The sequence below is a fragment of the Corythoichthys intestinalis genome, chromosome 19 (genome assembly GCF_030265065.1).
Source record: "Corythoichthys intestinalis isolate RoL2023-P3 chromosome 19, ASM3026506v1, whole genome shotgun sequence".
In the NCBI taxonomy this organism is placed as follows: Eukaryota; Metazoa; Chordata; class Actinopteri; order Syngnathiformes; family Syngnathidae; genus Corythoichthys; species Corythoichthys intestinalis.
In genome coordinates, this window is record NC_080413.1 from 17,691,447 (window position 1) to 17,712,916 (window position 21,470).

General features: G+C 39.7%; 1 protein-coding gene across 8 annotated transcripts in view; it reads left to right on the top strand.

The window, feature by feature from the left end:
- Positions 1-21,470, top strand: part of LOC130907443 (MAM domain-containing glycosylphosphatidylinositol anchor protein 2-like) — a 459,232-nt gene that overhangs the window by 67,593 nt on the left and 370,169 nt on the right. For 2 of the 8 annotated variants that reach the window (XM_057822541.1, XM_057822542.1), the window contains exon 1: positions 9,467-9,736. The exons of 5 other annotated variants lie outside the window; for them this stretch is intronic. The gene's annotated coding sequence lies outside the window, so the exon portion shown is untranslated. Of the gene's footprint in view, positions 1-9,466; positions 9,737-20,262; positions 20,320-21,470 lie in introns of those variants that run through there. One more of the 8 variants, XM_057822540.1, reaches the window with a different exon arrangement.

Here is a 21,470-nt window from a genome sequence, read left to right on the forward strand (position 1 = left end):
AACAATGTGATTTTCTGTTTTTTTATTCACATTCTGTCTCTCATGGTTGAGGTTTACCCATGTTGACAATTTCAGGCCTCTGTAATATTTTCAAGTGGGAGAACTTGCACAATTAGTGGTTGACTAAATACTTATTTGCCCCACTGAACATTCAGTTAATTCAATGTTGTGAATCAACCGTTAAAGTTGTTAAAATTGCTCCCGTTGTTCCATAATTTCCCTTCTGTTTACTTTTGACATGTGGAAGTTTTAGAACGGTTTCATCATAGATAGATTTAAGTCAAGGTTTTGTCGGCCGCAGTGAGGTGTTATTTTTTTTTTCATGAGTTGAACATGATATTTACTCTCGGTCAGTTCCTCATTGCGTCACGAAGACCGCGCTGACTGTGTTTTAGTTCCGCTTTACCTGGTATAATTGAATAATCGGAATTTGGATATTTGTGAATCGCGAATAATGTAAGAATCGGAAATTTCGCACGCCTCTAATAATTACTGTGTTTTTCTTTGCCAAAGTATTTAAAATCATTATTATTTGGGTACAATGGTAGTAAGCAAATAAAGCAAATATTCTATCTTCTCAAAATATGTTCCTCTTTAGTAGCCTCCCATCTTTAATCCCATGCAAAAAATGCCGGTCTGATCGCTTTGGTAGGACGACATATGCTAATGTATCCCCAGCGACATGAATGAAAATAAGGCCATGGCGAGAGAAAATGCCGCTTTTGGGGGAAGGTTGGGATAGCAAGCTGTTTCACTATAAAACCCCAAACAGACAGATAAGAACACGTCAAATTTGATCAGCGATGAATTATGCATCAGGCCACTTATAGAGAGTTCAGGCTTTCATCCCTTTGTCTCTGTAATCACAAGCCACTGTATTTTCTTCCCCCTGAGCATCCAAATGAATTATGTGCGTAGTTGAGTGGGAATTCGTCCCATTCTTAAGCAAGTGATCCAGATCATTTTCCATCACAGCTGGAGCATTTCCTAACTGAGAAGAGGGGCCTAGACTGATCACCTGACATTTAAACATCCAAGCAAAATTAGTCTAGTAAAACTGGAGCACATGTTTATTTGAACGTTAGAAAAATTTTAGCCTTCAACAAACCTAAAGCACTAGTTTTCATGAACATCAAAGACAACGCGTTCAGTGTTTTTGAGGACGTCAGATACTATTTATTCCTCAACAACACTGACCGAATTTCAAAGTGCAGTCAAGATTTTGTAAACATTGGACTAATATATTTTTTAAATACATAAACAACAATATACAGAGGGGCAAATAAGTATTTCGTCAACCACTAATTGTGCAAGTTCTCCCTTTTGAAAATAGAGAGGCCTGTCATTGTCAACATGGGTAAACCTTAACCGTGAGAGACAAAAAGTGGAAAAACTACCCAGAAAATCACATTGTTTGATTTTTAAAGAATTTATTTGCAAATCATGGTAGAAAATAAGTGTTTGGTCAATACCAACAGTTCATCTCAATATTTTGTTATGTACCCTTTGTTGGCAATAACGGAGGCCAAACATTTCCTGTAAGTCTTCACAAGCTTTTCACACACTGTTGCTGGTATTTTGGCCCAGTCCTCCATTCAGATCTCCTCTAGAGCAGTGATGTTTTGGGGCTGTTGTTTGGCATCACGGACTTTCAACTCCCTTCACAGATTTTCTATGGGGTTGAGATCTGGAGACTGGCTAGGCTACTCCAGGACCTTGAAATGCTTCTTACAAAGCCACTCCTTTGTTGCCCTGGCTGTGAGTTTGGGATCATTGTCATGCTGAAAGACCCAGCCACGTCTCATCTTCAATGCCCTTGCTGATGGAAGGAGATTTTCACTCAAAATCTCTCGATACATGGCTCCATTCATTCTTTCCATTACACAGATCAGTCATCCTGGTCCCTTTCCACCCCCATGCTTCACAGGTGGTATGTTGTTCATCGGATGCAATTCAGTATTCTTTCTCCTCCAAACACGAGAACCTGTGAGACTTCTATTTTGGTTTCATCTGACCATAACAAATTCTCCCAGTCCTCTTCTGGATCATCCAAATGCTCTTCAGCAAACCGCAGATGGGCCTGGATCTGTACTGGCTTCAGTAGGGGACACGTCTGGCAGTGCAGGATTTGAGTCCCTGGCGGCGGATTGTGTTACTGATAGTAGCCTTTGTTACTGTGGTCCCAGCTCTCTGTAGGTCATTCACTAGGTCCCCCAGTGTGGTTTTGGGATTTATGCTCACTGTTCTTGTTATCATTTTGACGCCACGGGGTGAGATCTTGCATAGAGCCCCAGATTTAGGGAGATTATCAGGTGTTTTGTATGTCTTCCATTTTCTAATAACTGCTCCCACAGTTGATTTCTTTACACCAAGCGTTTTACCTATTGCAGATTCACTCTTCCCAGTCTGGTGCAGGTCTACAATTTTGTCTCTGGTGTCCTTCGGCAGGTCTTTGGTGTTGGACATAGTGGAGTTTGGAGTGTGACTGACTGAGATTGTGGACATGTGTCTTTTATACCGATAATGAGTTAAGACAGTTGCCAATAATACAGGTAACGCGTGGAGCCTCATTAGAAGAAGTTAGACCTCTTTGACAGCCAGAAATCTTGCTTGTTTGTAGGTGACCAAATACTTATTTTCCAATTTAATTTGGAAATAAATTCTTTAAAAATCAAACAATGTCATTTTCTGTTTTTTTCCCACATTCTGTCTCTCATGGTTGAGGTTTACCCATGTTGACAATTACAGGCCTCTCTAATCTTTTCAAGGTGGAGAACTTGCACAATTGGTGGTTGACTAAATACTTATTTGCCACACTGTACTTTACATTAAATGTAAAAAAAAGTTTTTTGAACATCCAGAATACAGTAGTACCAAGCTGTCAATGACTAACAAATTGTGTTTGTTTTTGACAATTTCTTATTTCTTTATGGCATCAAAGGTTCCGGAACACACTTCAATCACGCAATCAAAGACACTCTCCAGTGAGGCTAACTTTCATGCTTTTTTGTTAACCATTGAGACAATGTTCAGTGGACCAAATGCACAGTTTCAGAAACATCAAAGTCTTGAGCCATTTGCTTCCATAAAGCCTCTCTATGCACTTGCCTTATCAAAGTGTGGCTTTGATGAAGGTTTTATTCTCTATTCAATGCTCTTGACAGCATGTCAGATAAATTATTGTCCTTTCCCCACGCCAAAAATTAGTAGAAGTTCAAGGACCTCACTGTCATAGCTACCTGCTTTTTTGGGGCAACAAGCTGCCAAAAGGATTATGTCGTAGCAGCTTGACGAGAGGCACAAGATCAATATGTCGCTAATGCGATCGGTCATCCCCCTGTGAATCTAGCAAGCACGACGCAGCACTTTTTTCCTCCTTCATCACCACCTCCGACCATCTCGCGCCGAGACCCCATAGAAACTGATAGGTCTGATATCCTGTCCCGTCACTCAGAGCAAACGCCAGTTTCTGAGGTGTATCAAGCTTGTCAGTAACCATTGAGAGTACACTGTGGAGCTCATTAAAAAGCGACTGCAGTGTGTCAGGAGATGATGTACCTCCTTCGTCCTCGCTAATGTTTCCGATACAGAATTCCTGATTTTTTTTTTTCCCTTCTCCCCCCACCGAAGTTAATGAAATTGCCACAGCACCTTAGGAAATCGCCAGCGTGTAAGCAATAACATCTGGTGAGGAGATGGTGCATGTAATGTCCACACATTCACACGCATACACAAACCCACTTACTCAATCACATGCTTGCAATTGTAACTCAGACATTCACACACACTGTTGAAGCTATTTTCCCTGAAAGTTTTGTGTTGAATGGATGGATAGACTTTTTCAGTATTTGGTGAGGAATTAAAAATGAAATGGTTGATTTAATTGAGAATAATCATAATTAGGGTTGTTCCGATCGTTTTTTTTGCTCCCGATCGTTTTAGTTTGAGTATCTGCCAATCCCGATATTTCCCGATCCGATTGCTTTTTTTTTTTTTTTTTGCTCCCGAATCAATTCCAATCATTCCCGATAATTTTTCCCGATCATATACATTTTGGCATTGCATTAAGAAAAAAATGAATAAAACTCGGACAAATATATACATTCAACATACAGTATATAAGTACTGTGTTTGTTTATTATGACAATAAATCCTCAAGATGGCATTTACATTATTAACATTCTTTCTGTGAGAGGGATCCACGGATAGAAAGACTTGTAATTCTTAAAGGATAAATGTGACTTTGTATATTGTGACAAAATATTGCCATCTAATGTATTTGTTGAGCTTTCAATAAATGATACTGTAGCCATTTAAAGGGGAAATGTGAACTAAGGTTGGCCAACCATGTTTTTGAATAACATCAATGGCTAAACAATTATAAGCATATTTTCATTAGTTTTTTTTAACGCAACCCTTCCAGATTCTTTGTTTAACCCATGGCAGCGCACTTGACAACGAAAATGCTTTTCTTCGGAAATCTTCGGAAATTAAGTCACACCGGGAAGTGCGAGCGAAGTCCGCCATAGAACAGTATTGTTTGTTGCATTGCTTCTCGGTAAGATGCCACGGCGGTGTGTGGCGATGTTTTGTTCTCACTCAAGTGAAAAGTTGTATGAGTGGCCAAAGGATAGCAGGGCACGTAAATGGACATCTTTCGTTCGCACGAAGCGAATGAATTTCACACCATCATCGAGTAGTCTTCTCTGCTGCAAACACTTGGAAGATGCCTGCTTCCTTAACCGGTCTGCTTATGATCAAGCATTTGCCAAAAAGTAAGTGTGATTTTTGGATAGATGACTGATGACTTTGTCAAAGCAGAGCTGCCAACTGTTGTGGAATGTACAGTAGAAGCTAGCGACGTTAGCCGAAAGCCAACTCGTGGCAATAGTCGTGGCATAGTTGTTGCTATGTTCGCTAGTGTTACGTCCCAAGGACGGCTCGCGGAGGGCGTAACATAAAACGAGCCACACAATTTCACAAGTGGCACAAATTTATTTACACAACAATCAAACTCTCAATGAATATGTACAAAATGTGGATGAAGCGCGGCTTCAGGGTAAGCCCAGGCCAACACAACAAACAAAAGGAATCTACACTTGAACCCCACCCGCTAACTAAACCCTGATCATGAAAAAGAACAAAGAAAAGACTGCCACTAACCTAGCTTCTTATGCTAAACAAAACAGGAGAAAACGGGTTGAACAGAAATGGCGACTTACACCTATTGTTTCAGTGCTCTTATTTACAGTGGTGAACAAAAACGATCTAATTTGGCTCGAGCGTTTACATCACAGCAGCACGGGATCATGCGAGACAACGCAGCCATTTCGGGAGCACGTCTGCATCACGGGACATTTAAACTTAACGCAAATACAATTCAACTACGAGTGCCAAAGATAGAAAAAAGTAAGGAAAACTTGCCAGTTTGATACAGAGACAAACTTGTTACCACGGCGAAGGACAGATATGTGAGCAATTTTAAGGATGTGAACAATGTTGACCCTTACGAGCCAGCTGAACACAAATGGAAAAAAGATGTCGACAAGCTTCCACCACTACGCGAAATGGACATCATGCTGTATTTAGTGTTTGGTGTAAGTTACTCCACTCATCAGCAATTCCGAAACTACAAATCGCTACAAAGCTACGAACAGTTTTGCTGCGGATGGGTGCAGGATCTGCACATTATGACCATAGCAAACGGCAACACCATCTTTCTAGCAAAGGTAGGCAATGTGTGTTTACATTAGTCTGTGACCACGGATATACAATTTTTTTGTTGCAGAAAATGTAGCCTGTGTACAAATTCTTTGCCACTCTCTCATGTCAAAATATTACAGCTTTTTCATTTAGCAACAACAGGAATTATGTCTTATGAAGACAATGCACATGTATGCATGCTAGTTGTTTAGCTGTAGCTATAGCTAACAGCAGGCCGACTTAGGGCATAAAGTTACCGAAATTTGCGTAAACAAACGAAATTAACTTACCGGAGTGGAAGTGCATAGAGCAAACTCTGTGTGTAACTGGAGAATCAAACATTATGCCCTTCCTTCTGATCGAAGCCACCCATGCCATTCTTCGATGTTTGGTAAGTTCAGATATGACCTTTCCCCTCGCCTTTTCTCCATGTAGGGATCCGGAAGAAACTCAATGGTGTTCCGTCGAGCTGTACATTCTCCTTTCTATTCGATCAGTTGTTGCAATTCTTTACCGCACAATAATTTCCAACCATTTTTAAAGAGCGACCTGTGTTGAAATGCCTCACTGTTTATGTTTCCCGCTTCCAAAATGGCGATAGCGGCGGAAACCCCGCGAGTGCCACGTCATACACTCGAGCCAAATAACGAATAAACACAAAAGACCTCACCGAAAAAGCGGGAGTGTATCAGACTAGCGATCAAATGCAAACGACCGTGAATGGCGAGCAAACAGCTGGCGAGGAGGACCGACCGCGGCAGAATGCTGTGAAATGCGACCTCCCAGAGCGTTGACAGCGGCAGGTTTACACCACCGGTGAGTTTGTGTATTTGTATTATATATTTCCATCTTCATGCTTCAAGCATTGCATTGCATTTGTAGCGGCGTTTCTTTCACGGTGATCGCTTGATAGCCTTCTAGTTTGTTTCGCGAGAGCCGCTGACAGGTGACAGCGAGCGTGTTGGCATTGAGTCAATCTCGCAGCGAATCAGAGAGCGGCTCAAGTCACACAGTGAATCATGGGAAATGTAGTCTCGGGACAACACTGAAGTGGTGCTTTGTAATCCGTTGGCTTGTGTGAAAAAACTACATTTCCTCACGCCATTAGACGCCACTTACTGCCGAAAGCCCCAGCTACTGTTAGCTCCATGTGTTAATAAAGAAACAAAGTTGTAAGCACGTCGTGTGTTCAATACCTTTGTCAACAAAACGCTCATAACAAGACACTATGCATGATCCATTTAAGAGACGCTGAGACTGGAAGTAGTAATAGCTGGTAGTACGAGGTGAGGCGGAGATGAGCGAGAAGCAAAGCATCGCGGTCGAATGTGGCGGCAGTCCGCTATTATTTTGTTTTCTTATTGTTGCCACAATAAAGTGGAGAAAGCTATCAACGACTCATCTCCTCCTCCCCCCCACCCAACGTTTTTATATTATTATTTTATATGCATGAGCGCTGCCGGATCTGCCAAAATGAACGTGCAGTCTGATTATTATTTTTTTAAACAATGTCATCAGATAGACAAAAACATAAAATTATGTGCAAATGCCTGCATCTTCAAATCATGAAAATAATAACAGCCTATATCTTACCAATCTTTTAATCTCGATGGTTCTTGTCTCCATTCCATGTCAAGTAGTCTGAGCACATTGTTTGCATCCTGATTAGCTTCTGGCTAATATCCCATGTACGGTCCAACATAAAATTCCAACCTCCTCCTCTTCCTCCAACTCTTCAAAAACTTGGATCTCCTCCCTTGCGCTCGATATATCGCTGTTTGAATCATTGTTTGAAGGGCTTTGTATGGCGGCCGTATGGAGCGCTGCCATCGCTGTTCTCGGTGTGACGTATCACTTCCGGGTTCGTCCCTTTTCAGGCTCGAACTTCGGAAACGCGATTATTTTGTCAAATATACAACATATAAATTATTTTTTCATGCTTTATTTGTTGGACAATGTTAAATTACTTTAATTGTGACCCTATTTGGCATGTTATGAAATTACTTCACATTACAGCTTTAACTGTTCTGCCCAAATGCATGATGGGAAGTGTAACTATGACTGTGCGTAGTGGCACGAATTGATATATCTTCTGTGCTTTGGGAACTAACATAGGGTGTTAAGAAAAAGATCAACTACTACCTTTGTTCCCCACATTGCTTCCCACAGTATTTCTAATTGTTGAGAGGGGGATTTTAACGCTTTAGCCAATTAAAAAAAGGCTCCAAAGACTGCCAAAATTCACTCTACTTATTTTACGCTGCCTTTTAGCTCTATATATAGATAAAAATGCGCCAATATAGGTTGAACGCGACAATACGTGAGTCGTGCAGCGCATGCGTTAATTGCGTTAAATATTTTAACATGATTAATTGAAAAAAAAATTAATTACCGCCGTTAACGCGATCAATTTGATAGCCCTACTTTAAGCCAAAACTAAAGACTCGGGATGAGTGTAAGACATTTTGTCTGTCACGTTAAATACAATTAGAAAACGATTTAATTATAAGAAAATATATATACTGTATATTAAAAATAGGCATGTCCGATATTTTTTTGCTGATTCCGATACCTTGAAAATGACGTGATCGGCATCCCGATCGATCGGGACATCTATAATCATAATAGAATTCTTTCATTTGGATTGTAGTTTTTGTTTATGTCCGCCATTGGTCAACTATATCTACTGTACTTAGAAGGATCCATGGATAGAAAGACGTGTAGTTCTTAAAAGATAAACGTTATTATGAGGTTAAATAATTTGACATTGAAACCCCTTTTGATGTTTTCGTTTTTATACAATTTGGAAAATTTGTTAACCAGTAGGTTGCCATTTTTGTGACGTCGCAGGGCGGTGATGTCACATGGTTACGATGCTGGGCTTCCAGAGTATGACTCTAGCGACATAAACATGTCATCTGTTCAACCCTTTCAATATGAAGCCGAGAGGAACAATAATGAGCTTGACAGCACTGTCGATATGTCACAAAACCAGCAGCAAAAACAAAATGAACAGGAAAGACGGGATGAGACGTGACAAGAGTAGGAAAACAATAAGTGTTCTGCCAAAACGTGCTACAAGAGGCGAATTTGACACCCAACATACCAAACAGAACATACTAAAGATGCCTAAAGAAAATACTTAAACATAGTCATATAAAATGGGGGTTGTTTAAATATGCTACGTGACTAATGTGGTCAACAGATCAACAATCTGCTTTAAAGCTACCAACAACAAAACACTATGCTTAAAAGTATGAGAGGGAAACACATGCAAAACGTATTTTGAGGCAATGAAAAGGTAATAAAAGACTCAATAAAAACACAAATAGTAAGTACTCGCCGCTTTTAACCGATGAGCGCATGTGTTGGACATCTCGCCACGTAGAAGGAATTGCAGTAACAGGGTAGTATTCGTCGAGTGACTGTGACAATCTATGTCATAAAACATGGCGCCGTCTGTAGGTCAAAACTTGTAATAAATATTAGATTTTTAAATCAGTGGCGATATTTCGTGTGTTTCTAATAACATAGTTTGGTAAAATAGATCAATTGTGGCTAATTATAGCCTACAAGTTTTCAAGTCCGAGGTTCCCTTTAAAGGTCTGTGTTAGAGGCAGGCATTTGAGCACTACTTGTTTTGGTATGCAAAGGGTTAATGAGTGTGCGTGTGTAAGGAGTGGGTGTGTCACTGTCACTCTCTCACCTGATTAATACCACCTGTGACTACCTGGGAAGGTTGGATTGTGGTAGGAAGAGAGGAGGCAGGGTGCCAATTTATGTTGACCGCCAGCATTTCATCGACTAGTATTCCATCTGGTCGAATTAAGATTTGCTCTCGTACGCTCATATTTGATATGTTTGTTTGGTTCACTTTAAGTGACAAAATTAAACTAGTCATGTGATCAAAGGTTATTATACATGCGATCACATTAAGACAATAGACAAATGAACGCCATTGGATGACAGTTCCAGCCTCAAGCAAGTCTTTGTGGATGCAGCACGTCTGATAGAGCCCTGCTCTCCCCTCTATGTGAGTAATTGGACAATCACACAATGTTGTCTGGAGGGGTCAAGGGTCAAACGTAAAGCAGCACTAAGGAACTTTTTAACCTGTAAAAAATATTTTCATTACATATGATCATATGTCGACTGACAACTACTTGAACGACACCGCTATTATGGCCTGAGGGGGTCTGTATCGCTTTCACCGACTCCAATTAACTTTGAGGAGGGTGGCGGGAACCCTGCGACACAAAAAAAAATACAAATGTGCTGACTGCTTTACGGCATACGTCACATGCCCCTTTCGTTATAAGGACGAAAGTCAATGCGAACGCGGTTGCATGAATTCTGCAAAGGTGGCAGAGCAACAAATGAGACAAATAGTTTCGTCTGTGGAGACAAAAAAAAAAAGGAAAAAAAGAATAAAGGGAGGCTATCAGGATAAAAGGACACTCAAAAATAAACTTTGGCCCGGCTTTCACTCACTAGTGTGACCCCTCACCTGAAGTCGTCAGCGACTGCTTGGGAGGAGGGCCGGTGGGGGAAAACGGTACAATATCAAACTTTTCTTATTTTCAACATGGTCATATGATATTGTTTAGCCACAGCTGGATTCATTACCTCTTCACTATTCAGCTTTCACTAATCTGCTGGAAACTGAAATTACGTTCAATCCAACTACATGAGACTGGGAGATCAGGATTTTACAACACTGTGCGCTGGTCCTCACGGCAAATGCAGTCTTCCTTAAAGTGAAAGTTCAGGAATTTTGACATTAGGCTTAATCTTTGATTTAGGAGGGTTTTAATTAGTCTGTGGTGTTGATGAAAAAAAAATCTCTATAGTTTGTTCGTTTATTATTTTCAGGGCTCCAGAGTTGCTAAGCTAACGCAAACCAATAGTCCCCTCCTAGCATGCCAATAAAAAGCAATATTAACAGATCTAACATAGTCAAATAAATTCAAAATTCAGCTAAATGTTCAAAAATCCCATGCAGCCAAAACAATGTCGTACCAAACATATTACCAAAAAAAAAATCAGCGCTGAAAAGACCAATGTGATATCCCTCCGCCCTGCTTGCCCAGGCAGCCTGTTCTCTGCAAAGCAGCTGAATTACTAATTTTGCTGTTCATACTGCAGTTATTGACATGCAATGGTAAGTTTTAATAACTTTACTCTGAAAACATAGCCAACACTATTGATTGCATGCATTATCTCCTGCTTGTATATGTTATTTTACTGACATGCTAGGTGGGAACTACTAACTTGCGTTAGCTTAGCCTCTCCGGAGCTCTGAAAATAATAAAAAACTAACAAATTGCACGAATTGTTTTGAAATCAACTCCACTGACTAATTAAACCCTCCCTAACTTGAAGGTTAAGCCTGATGTCAAAAATTCCGAACTTCCCCTTTAAGGCAAAACTACCTCTTTTGTCCACCTACACCGCTAAAATCCACCAAAACTGAAAGTTCCCTAGTGTTGCTTTAAAGAAGAGGGCCGCTTTATGTCAGTTGTGTATTGATTCGGTGCAGACACTAGCCAGCATGGAAGCAAAGTAACGTTTTCCAATAGCAGTATTAGCGTTTTGGGTTTTATGGCGATTCACGAAATGTTACCGCCAAGCTCTCCCAAAACTTAGACATGCAGTAAATATCATGTTGCTAAGTGGTACAGCCTGTGGCAGCTAAATTTTCCACGAAGAAGAGGTCAAAAGTACCACTTTATAACCAATATAGCTGACTTCCTTTGTCTTTCCAACCATGGCTTCTTCAGTCATTATTATAGGTCTTGTCATGATAGACGTTTTTGACAAATTACATAAGTGGAAACTGGCTGGGGGAGCTGAATTTTCGCCAAAAGAAAGAAAAGGCAAAATGACAAGAAAATTGGCTCTTTGAACAAAAATGGCAGACATCCTGTGTCTTTTTAGTCTTGACTTTTTTAGACTTTTATGTATCTACTCATGATATACTTTACCTCGTGAATGCATTGCTGCTAAGTAACAGTGACTGAATTTTCAGCAACGAAAAAAGGGGCCAAAATGACCCTAAAATTGCTACTTTGAACCAAATTGGCAGACTTCCTGCATCTTTTCAGGTATGAGATATTTTATTTGTTGGTCAAGATTCATACAGTCATGTGAAAAAATCAGGACACCCTATGGAAGCTGTGTGTTTTCTTACATATTTAGTCATATGGATATTTAATATCAATTTTATCAATCCTGAGAGATTCAAGTAAAAACAATGTTTTTTATAAATAACTTTCTGTAAAATGCAATTTTAAATAAATTCAGTTTCTGTTGAGGAATAAATTAAGACACCTCCACATTCAATCCCACTTAAAACGGCTACAATCACACAGAGTGGTATCACATCGGGTGCACATGATAAGAACATCAGTACCCAGTCTTTTGAAGGAGGCTCGCCTTATTTGACCCTTAGATGCATAAGTGGGTCAAAAATTACCCGGTGAGGTTGTTTTCTTGAAATATCTTCGGATTGAAAAATTGTTATCAATTCTTATTCCAGGTATTCCTCAAAAAACGTTTTTGATATAATGCCATTCAAATTTTTGATGAACTTTTTGAACATTTGAAGAAATTGTCATTTTTGTATTACTACCCTAAGTTTCCACAAGTGGGTCAAAAATGACCCACATGCATTTTCTATGGAATCCAATGGGAATCTTTCATTCATATTAACTTTGGCTGTCAGGAGTAAATTTACCGTGGACCACACAGACTAGGTATGTAAAAAGTGACATCCTTAAGATTATTTTACACGGCAAGAGCTGATATGTGTACCGTAAGTATTATGTCCGTATGGTATTTTGTGCGTGTGTCATTCATGACTTTTTATTATTATTTATCAAAAAATTAACTACTTCAGAACTAGCTAGCTAACTAAGGCTAGGTTCCTACCGCTGGTCCTCATGCACAATTCAGATTTTTTTGTCATATCTGTTTTTTTGGCGTGCCCGTTCAGATTGCCTTCGTCCATTGAGCCTGTTCAAGTATCACACATGCGCTCTAATTCGCAGTCCGAGATGCACTGAGCAAACTGGCCCGCAGGCGCAGGAGCATTGGAGCAGAGAGAAAACCAAGCGTTCTCACTCATCATCAACCCATTTTATTTTTTTATGACTGTTGTCAAGCCCGCTCCTTCCCCAAAATCCGCGTTCAAGCTAGGCGCTAATGCACAGCTGCACCGCTACCGTTGCGCCCTGTCTCTCTCGCTCTTTGCTGATGTTAATTGCTGTATGAATTCCAATTTGGGGGACTTGACAGTTCAGACCGCAGTCACATTCTGGAAAAATGTGGCCCGGATGGGATTTTAACCACATACGAAAGGGACCTAGATCGAATTTGAAATGGTCCACTTTTATGCAAGTTTTCCCGTTCAGTCGAGTCGCAAAAACACGAAAAAATCGGATTCATGCATCAAGACATGCGGTAAGAACCTAGCCTAAGTTAGCTAACATTACTGTATATATGTATATAGTGTGTGTGTGTATTTATTTATACAGCTACATATTGATCTATTGAAAACACTACTCTTATGTTTCCTTATCCAAATTGTCATAGCTGATAGATTTACAGCTTTAATGGTCCTACAGATGTTGGATGATAGAGAGGCAGTGACGGGGTTGGACTCAAGTGTCCGAAACTTCTGATGATGAGGACCCAGACTATTGTCCAGGTGGCAGTGGCAGTTGTCCACCGAGAAATCCAACTGAACAGGATCAGGTTCTAATAAGGGTCATTTTTGACCCACTTATGGAAGAGTGTAGGGTCCAGTAACTTGTGCATCTAAACCTCACATTTAATTTGGTGTGCCCCTGGCTGTTGAAGTGAGAGAAAACGCCATTGTGAGATAAAAGGAGCTGTCGGAGGCCTTCAGAAAGAATAGTGTAGACACTTATGACTCTGGTAAGGGATTTCAAAAGATCTCAAAAGAAAAAATCAGGCATTCCACCGTCAGGAAAGTAGTCTACAAGTGGAGGACATTCAACCCTAACCGCGAACATTCCCAGGTCTGGACAACCACGCAATTTCACCCCGAGAGCAGGCTGCAAGATGCCAAAACAAGTCTCCAAAAACCCTAAAATGTCATCACGGGACCTACAGCGGGCTCTTGCTACTGTTGATGTGAAAGTGCATGCCTCGACAATCAGAAAGGGACTTAAGTTAAACTTCATGGGAGGTGTGCAAGGAGGAAACTTTTGCTCTCCAAGAAGAACTTGAAGGCCAGACTGAAGTTTGCCAGACTGAATTTCTCTTTTAATGTTTTGTTGTATTTGGCCTCAACTGTGGCGGACACTAGGTGTGTTGTGTTGCACAAGTTCTGAAATAAATGATTAAAATCCTGACGAAGCCGGCAATTTCTTTGGCAATGTTACCACAATAATAATTGTCACCTCAGAGGAGGACCGTCGAGATCGTAGACATTCTATGGCAGTATTGTCGAGCCAGTTTACAGACGCGCACACCACGCTCATATTTTTTTAATCATTTCCATCTTCATTTCAATCGTAAGCATCACCTTTTTCCTTTTTTCACCACCTGCACTAACTTTCTTGGAACCCATGTTGATTTCTCTCACAAGAAAATCTGCCGTGCGTCCGTCTTGCGGGAAAACAAACTACGGCGCTGTCATAAATCGTCATATTTCGAGCATGTTGTCGGATGTAGAAACAAATGGCGAGTCAAATTTTACGTCGGATGTCGAAAAAATGTGTCGAAGCGATCGTATGTCTTGGTACCATGATACTCTTCAAATGTCATGAACGCACAACAGCCCCTGGTCTAGTTTCTTGAAAATCGCCCTGGGTTTGCTGCACAAATCTCACCCAGACACGTCGAAGTGCGTCCTCTTTTGGAAATGTAATATCTGGAGATTCCTAAATCTTAACTTGCAACACTCTTGCATCCACCAACAACGCAACAGTTTGACATTTTGTGGCGGACAGCTCAACCAGTGACTCGTACACAGGTCAACAGACTTTATACATCGGACTTCATTTTCTCATCCGAAAATTGCAGAGAATACCCAATCGTGACATTTTAATTTTAATTTATAACTGGCGATCTGTGACACTGATGAATAAATGCCAGTAAAAACACTATGCCACTGTAATATTTCTAAACAGGTTCGGATTATGGAAGATTTCATTGTATATTTTTAGGGCTGTCCCAAACGACTAATTTCATCTTGATTAGTCAGCAGACTATTTTTACGATTAGTCGACAAATCTAATAATTTATTTATTTATTTATTTTTTTAAATTCTACTTTAATAATGAAATTTTTGTTGAAGCTTATTAATTCACAAAAACATTTTGGAACACCTACATTCTTTATTAATGTATAAATAAATAACAAATAATAATAAATCACAAACAATGAGGTCAAATGCTGCTGGCATTAACTAGTGCAAAAAAAATGTAAACGGAAACACTGAGACTTCGACTCTTTAATAGGAGCCAAAACAATTCTTACTCTTTTTGTGGTATGTCATTGTCTACATTGTTCTAAATGTTAAAATGAATTGCAATGTCCCGGACAACCATTTTCAGAATACTTTGTGCGAGTTCAGATGCTTTTTCTGGTGTGCATTCCGCATTTTTGCGGGAGGCGAAAAACTTCAACTTTTGTTTGTTTTAACCTGAAAATAGATAAAGTAGAGGGCACACTGAAATATTACCACAATTATTTTGAATGTGAGGCACACATACTCACAGTAACAAAAATTAAATATATAGTATTAAATTTATAGTATACTACAAAATGTATGTACACAATTATACTTTATAATATAAACTAACGTTAGTGCAGTCATGGATTACAGTAAGCAGGCCAGTGCTGTTTCCATGTATATTTTATTATGTATATACAGGTTATATGTATATATTTTCCCCAAGTGGGATCTTCCATGATCCTAATAAATTTAATAATAATTTTTAAAAATTATATAATTATATATATTAATTATTTATTAAATAAAATTGTACGTTGATACGACGCACATAACGGTAACTTCCATTTAAAAAAAAAAATAGAAAGTTGTATGGACTTACAATCCACTAGCTTTTTGTTTCTTGTTGTCTTCGAAAATTATACTTTGGTGACTGCGCTTCAAGTGTTCGTTCATAGCCGACATGCTACCGTGGTATGCGAGCTCAGCTTAGCTAAGAGTACACACAGTGGCACCCTCCATATTTTCCTTGAAAAAATTCCAGGCTCTGGCTATTCTTGTCTACTTTTTTGGCTTTATGCCACTTTCACGTGTCAACAATTCTGCCCTTTTTGGTAATTGGCGGTGTTTTCAACTCCTCGCTGTAGTGAGGAGTGAACCGGTGATTCACTAGGCTCGTTGTCGTTGGTTCGTCCGATTTCCTCCTCAGGAAGGTGGCAGCGTGCATAAAAACACCGAAAGGCGTCGGATGGCTCTTCATGGATACTTTTATTGACCAAAACAAAAACGTGGGGGATGCAGCCACTGAACTCCGCGCTACCCGCGCACTTTCGCAACTCACCGATCTCGCTCCCTCTGTCTCGCTCGCCCACTTTCTTCCTCTTTGCTCAATCTGACAATGCCGGTCACATTGAAATAACAGCGGCCCCCTTCGGGGTGCCAGTAACAACCGCTTGCATCGCGAGCGCCCACCATTCTTAACTTTATCTGCATGTAATTTTTTTTTAAAACCCATCATTACCCGTCGACGATATGTTTTGCCCGTCGACGCATTTACGTCATCGATGACGTTGACAACGTCGACTAGTCGGGACAGCTCTATATATTTTTAATATCTGGGCGCAAGTTTTTCTGTGAAATTTCCCCATTTAATAAGATAGCTTTGGGTTCTCGATTTTCAAAACATTGTGGTCAAGTCTACTAAGCTAATTATTATTTTTAGTCTATTGAGATGCAAAATATGACCTCGACCCAATACACATACGCTTGCACAAAAAAAGTTTCTGCCAGGATCGCAGTACTTGTGAGAACCACTGAAGTCCAACATAAAGGCTTGTGTGCTTTTTAATGAAGACTTTAATCAGCCAGCGATGTGACCATCTATTTAGTAAGCAGTGTTGCTTGTGTTTCCCATGTTCTTTGGCACCTGAAAACCTCAGCAGTGCTGAGGGCAGCAAATTGAACCGGTGTTAAAACGCACACATGCAGTACATACGCCTCTATTCTGCTTGGCTATGCTCTCAGGAGACACACTTCTCTTCATTTCAACACACAACCCCCCACCCCAATGGCTTAAACCAGCTAACGCTCATAAAAAGACGTAAAAAGCCTGCAAAATTGCTTTAAAGTGATGAAGAGTAATGCGCGCCACTTATGACAGCTTCATCTGATTTTTTTTTTTTTTTACCACTGCTGGAGTTCAGCTTGGTAATCATTTTCTCACCTCTTGTCTTACTACTCAAGATGTCTGTTCTTTTCAACAACAGAACAGTTTGACGTCTTACTCTTCAACAAAGTTGATTTTAAATCACTCCCCTAGCTGTTGTTTTGTTGGTTGAAAGTTGTACTAGTGGTCTGAACTTTTCTTTTTAATACCCTCTCAACATTCTGGGATCAAGATTTTGATCTTGGGGTCTGGCTTTCCTGTGGGGTGTCTGCATGTTCTCCACATACACGAGTATCCTCCCACATCCCCAAAACATTTATGTGAGGTTGACTCAATACTTCTCAAATATTGCCCCCCCCCCCCTCCACCCACAGGCGCATGTGACCTCGGGGAAACATACTTTTTTGCTATACTAGAATAAAGTGTACTTGCACACCCACTCAGTGGGGGGCAGTGGCGCTCTCATCTCCAGATTTTGCGCAGTATTTTTTTTTTAAACGAACGAGCAGTGTTTTCACAGATTACATGAAAAAGTCATTTAATTACTGATTGCTGATTACGCCTCAAAAAAGTAATCTAGTTACTTTGCTGATTACTTTATCATCAAAGTAACTAAGCTACTTTAAAAGTAATTTATTAGTTACTTTTTACAAACTTCCCCCCCCCCCCCTGCTGCCCCAACATATGAATGAAAACAGAAATATGTCATTTCATGTAATAGCATTTTTCAAATACAGTGCTGGCCAAAAGTATTGGCACCCCTGCAATTCTGTCTGAAAATGCTCAATTTCTTCCAGAAAATGTTTACAATTACTTAAAAACACAAAAGAAAATGGAGAAAAAAAGAAGTAAATTATAATTTACACAGAAATCCAAAAATGGGCCGTACAAAAGTATTGGCACCCTTTGAGAACTCTAATTTGTGTAATTAACAGCACTTGTTACTTACCTGTGGAACATAACAGGTAGTGGCAAAAACTAAATCACACGTGCAGCCAGTTAAAATGGTTTAAAGTTGACTCAACCTCTGTCCTGTGTCCTTGTGTGTACCACATTGAGCATGGAGAAAAGAAAGAAGACCAAAGAACTGTCTGTCGACTTGAGAAACAACATTGTGATTAAAGACATTAGACCCCAATCACATTGATCAGCCGTTTGATTGTTTTTCAGCGAAAACGTGCCGAATATTGCCAACAATCGTCTGTCGTTGTCAGTGTTTCATCAGTAAACCAGCAAGCACTGTTAGCATGCTCAGTGCAAAATAACCCCATAGCAAAGCAAAGGAGCTGATACTGCCTGCAGCAAAAATAAAAACCGTCCCTCTGTCCATTGACACTGTCGTTTTTGTTTTATCTTTTTTTTCGGTCAAATTGTTTTTGACATATTGTCTTCGTAAGGTAATGTTGCCCATCAATTTGAATTCATTATTATTGATTGACTTTTAGTGAATTTTATTTTCAGTACCACAAACTCAAAAAATGTACCTAACTGTACTAACCCAAACTGATGTGCTTTAAGTCTTTTCTGTTACAAACAAAACAATATTAATAAAGTTCTACCTTATTGTAAGTTGATCTATTTCATGTTTTTCCTTTAATATAATAAAACGACACAATGTTATGTAGAGGTGTACTTGTAATATTATTAGAGACAAATGATGGTATTTACAGTGGCGGCAGAGAGGTGGGTGGGGAGGGGGGTGCGAAACGTTTACATCTTCCAGGGGGGTGGGGGCGTAACAGAAAATAATTGAGAAGCAGTGGGTTGAATGAACACTCCAAATGGTCCTGAGGTGAGACATAGACTTCATAATATATTGACAGGATACGGGGTGCGGGGCCGATTAATAGGGGGTCTATCTCCGTCAAAGCTGACTGAGTGGAAACACAGACGAAGAGGTTTTAAACATTGAAAATTCTTGTGAATAAATGCTTAAATCCTTGAATTCATTATAGCTATGGACGTAAACATTGTTGATTCTTGGTTAAAGGCAAAAAAAAAAAAACTGGCAGTTAGCATTTATTTTACGTAAATATGTCAAATGTGCTGCTAGTCTTTAAGCCACTGTGGCGCCGCTTTATCACCACAAGGAGCGTTTTACGTTGAACATTCTTGTGAATAAATTCTTAAATCTCTGAATTCTCTATAGATATGGATGTAAAATAGTCTTGATTCTTTGTTAAAGGAGCAAAGAACTGGGCAGTTAGCATTTATTTTACGTAAATATGTCGAATGTGCTGCTAGTCTTTAGGCCACTGTGGTGCCGCCATATTACCACAAAGAGCTTTTTACGTTGAAAATTCTTGTGAATAAATGCTTAAATCCCTGAGTTCTTTATAGATATGAATGAAAAAAAGGCTCGATTCTTTGTTTAAAAGCCCCCCCCCCCCAAAAAAAGGGGGCAGTTAGCATTTATTTTACGTAAATATGGCGAATCATTACGCCAATGCCGTAGCGGTTAATTTCTCCCATTGATTTTTTTTCACAACATTTCCAAATGCATGCATGGTACGAAAAATATAATAATTACCTTGAATCCTTGAACAAATCACTCCTGAGACAATCCTTCCTGTTTATTTGCAGTACAGCTTTTGTACATTTTCAGCCTAAATCCATCGTTGGATCGCTGCATGTGTTTGAGAATGACTGCGACAGACTTCGACCCACTGAAGCGGCGTGTGGGACGGCCCCCGACTTGAAGGCGTGGCGCAGTGTCTGGGGAATGTGTTCCGTCAATATCATTATGAAGTCTATGTGTTAGAATATGATAATTGTCTTTGTGGCCTGGGATTGGCTAGCATCCAGTTCAGGATGTAAAGTGCCTTCTGCCCGTAGTTGTATGAGGTAGGCTCGAGCACCCCTATGATCCATACGAGGATAAACTGAATGGATAATGAATAGAGTTTTTGCTATTTTTCATGAATTTAATTGTTATTCCTTTTGAATTTTCTGTCTCCATCTTTTAAAATTTTGTCTTAAATGTTTATCTTTTAAATGTCATGCCTTGAGTTGAGTTATTAGGTTTGTGCCCCAGTGTGAAATCGTGATTACCCATTGATTTCACCTGTTGTGGCCTGCTCCTTGTGTTTTGACCAATTCACTGCCTCATGTATTAACCACCTGTGTCTCATTGTCTTTTTACCCCATGTCTGTATTTAAGTGCCCATGTGCTGTCTCTTCTTGTTGGGTCATTGTCTTTCCGTGTGTCGATATCATTGTCCAAGCCCTCGTGTTGATTCTTCCCAAGGTAATTTTTGATCCCCAGTCTTTTGTTCTGCATGAGTTTGGTTTGTACTTTGCTTTTTGGACTTTTGTTTATCATTGAAACCATTTTGAGTTCTCCTCCACCTTGCCCCGCCTCCACGTCCTGACCAAGGGCGTAGGTTTGCATAGGGACGGTAGGGACAAAACACTACCAACTTTTCAGGATGCTCAAATTGTCCCCATCACCTTTTAAGCAACCTTATTTGCATTATACAGTATAATGACTTCAGTTATATGGGTCAAATTGATTGTCTTCCCATTTGTTGTAAGGATAGAATTGCGCCTACGGTTATTAAGTCAATTATTATTTTCATTATCTTCAGACTTACATGTACCTATTTACACTTGCTGAATGTGCCGGTCCATTTTTTTCCCCTCCGAAACGCACATTTGATTGGCTGACAACTTGACCCCCCCACCCCACTGATGTTTTTTTCAGCCAGCAGCAGTCACTGTAAGACATGTAAAAATTGTCAATGTTGTGGAAGTGGGGAACACACCACTAATTTTGCTACCGAAAGTGCTACTTGCATCACAGTTAGCATAACATTAAACTGTGTGAACTTGACCTGCAAAACTCGAGTAGGAAGCTGCTTAGAGAGAAGTGTCCTCCTGTATGTGTTTTCTACCTTTTTAAAGTTAAATTAACTGTGAGAAATGCAGTAAACCAAGGTTTACCCCCTTCCCACAATTTAACTTTTATCTGTGTCGTCTTAAAGCAGCTTACGAAGGAGCTTTCATTTTTTTGTTGTAGTGTTTTACCTAAAGGACAGCTCAATTTTTATTTATTTTTGTTGTTCCCTGACAAAAGTTTTTTCCATTATATTTTCTTTATTTAGACAATGTTGAGTGGTCTCAAGACACATGTTTATTTTCTTGAATTCCTGAATAGTTAAGAGATGATTAACAAGCTTGTATTTATTGTGCATGTTAATATACTTTATGTACAAATAATGCAATTTAAATTTGTTAATAAAATCCAGCCATTTTTCTGGATTTTTTAGAAGTTTTTGAAAACAAAGGTTTGAATTGAACGGTGTAGGCTGAACCAGTACGCATAAAAGTTAGTATAAGTCAATACAGATTTATTTTGCATTGATCATTTTGAATGTCCCGTCCCCAGCAAAAAGTGTA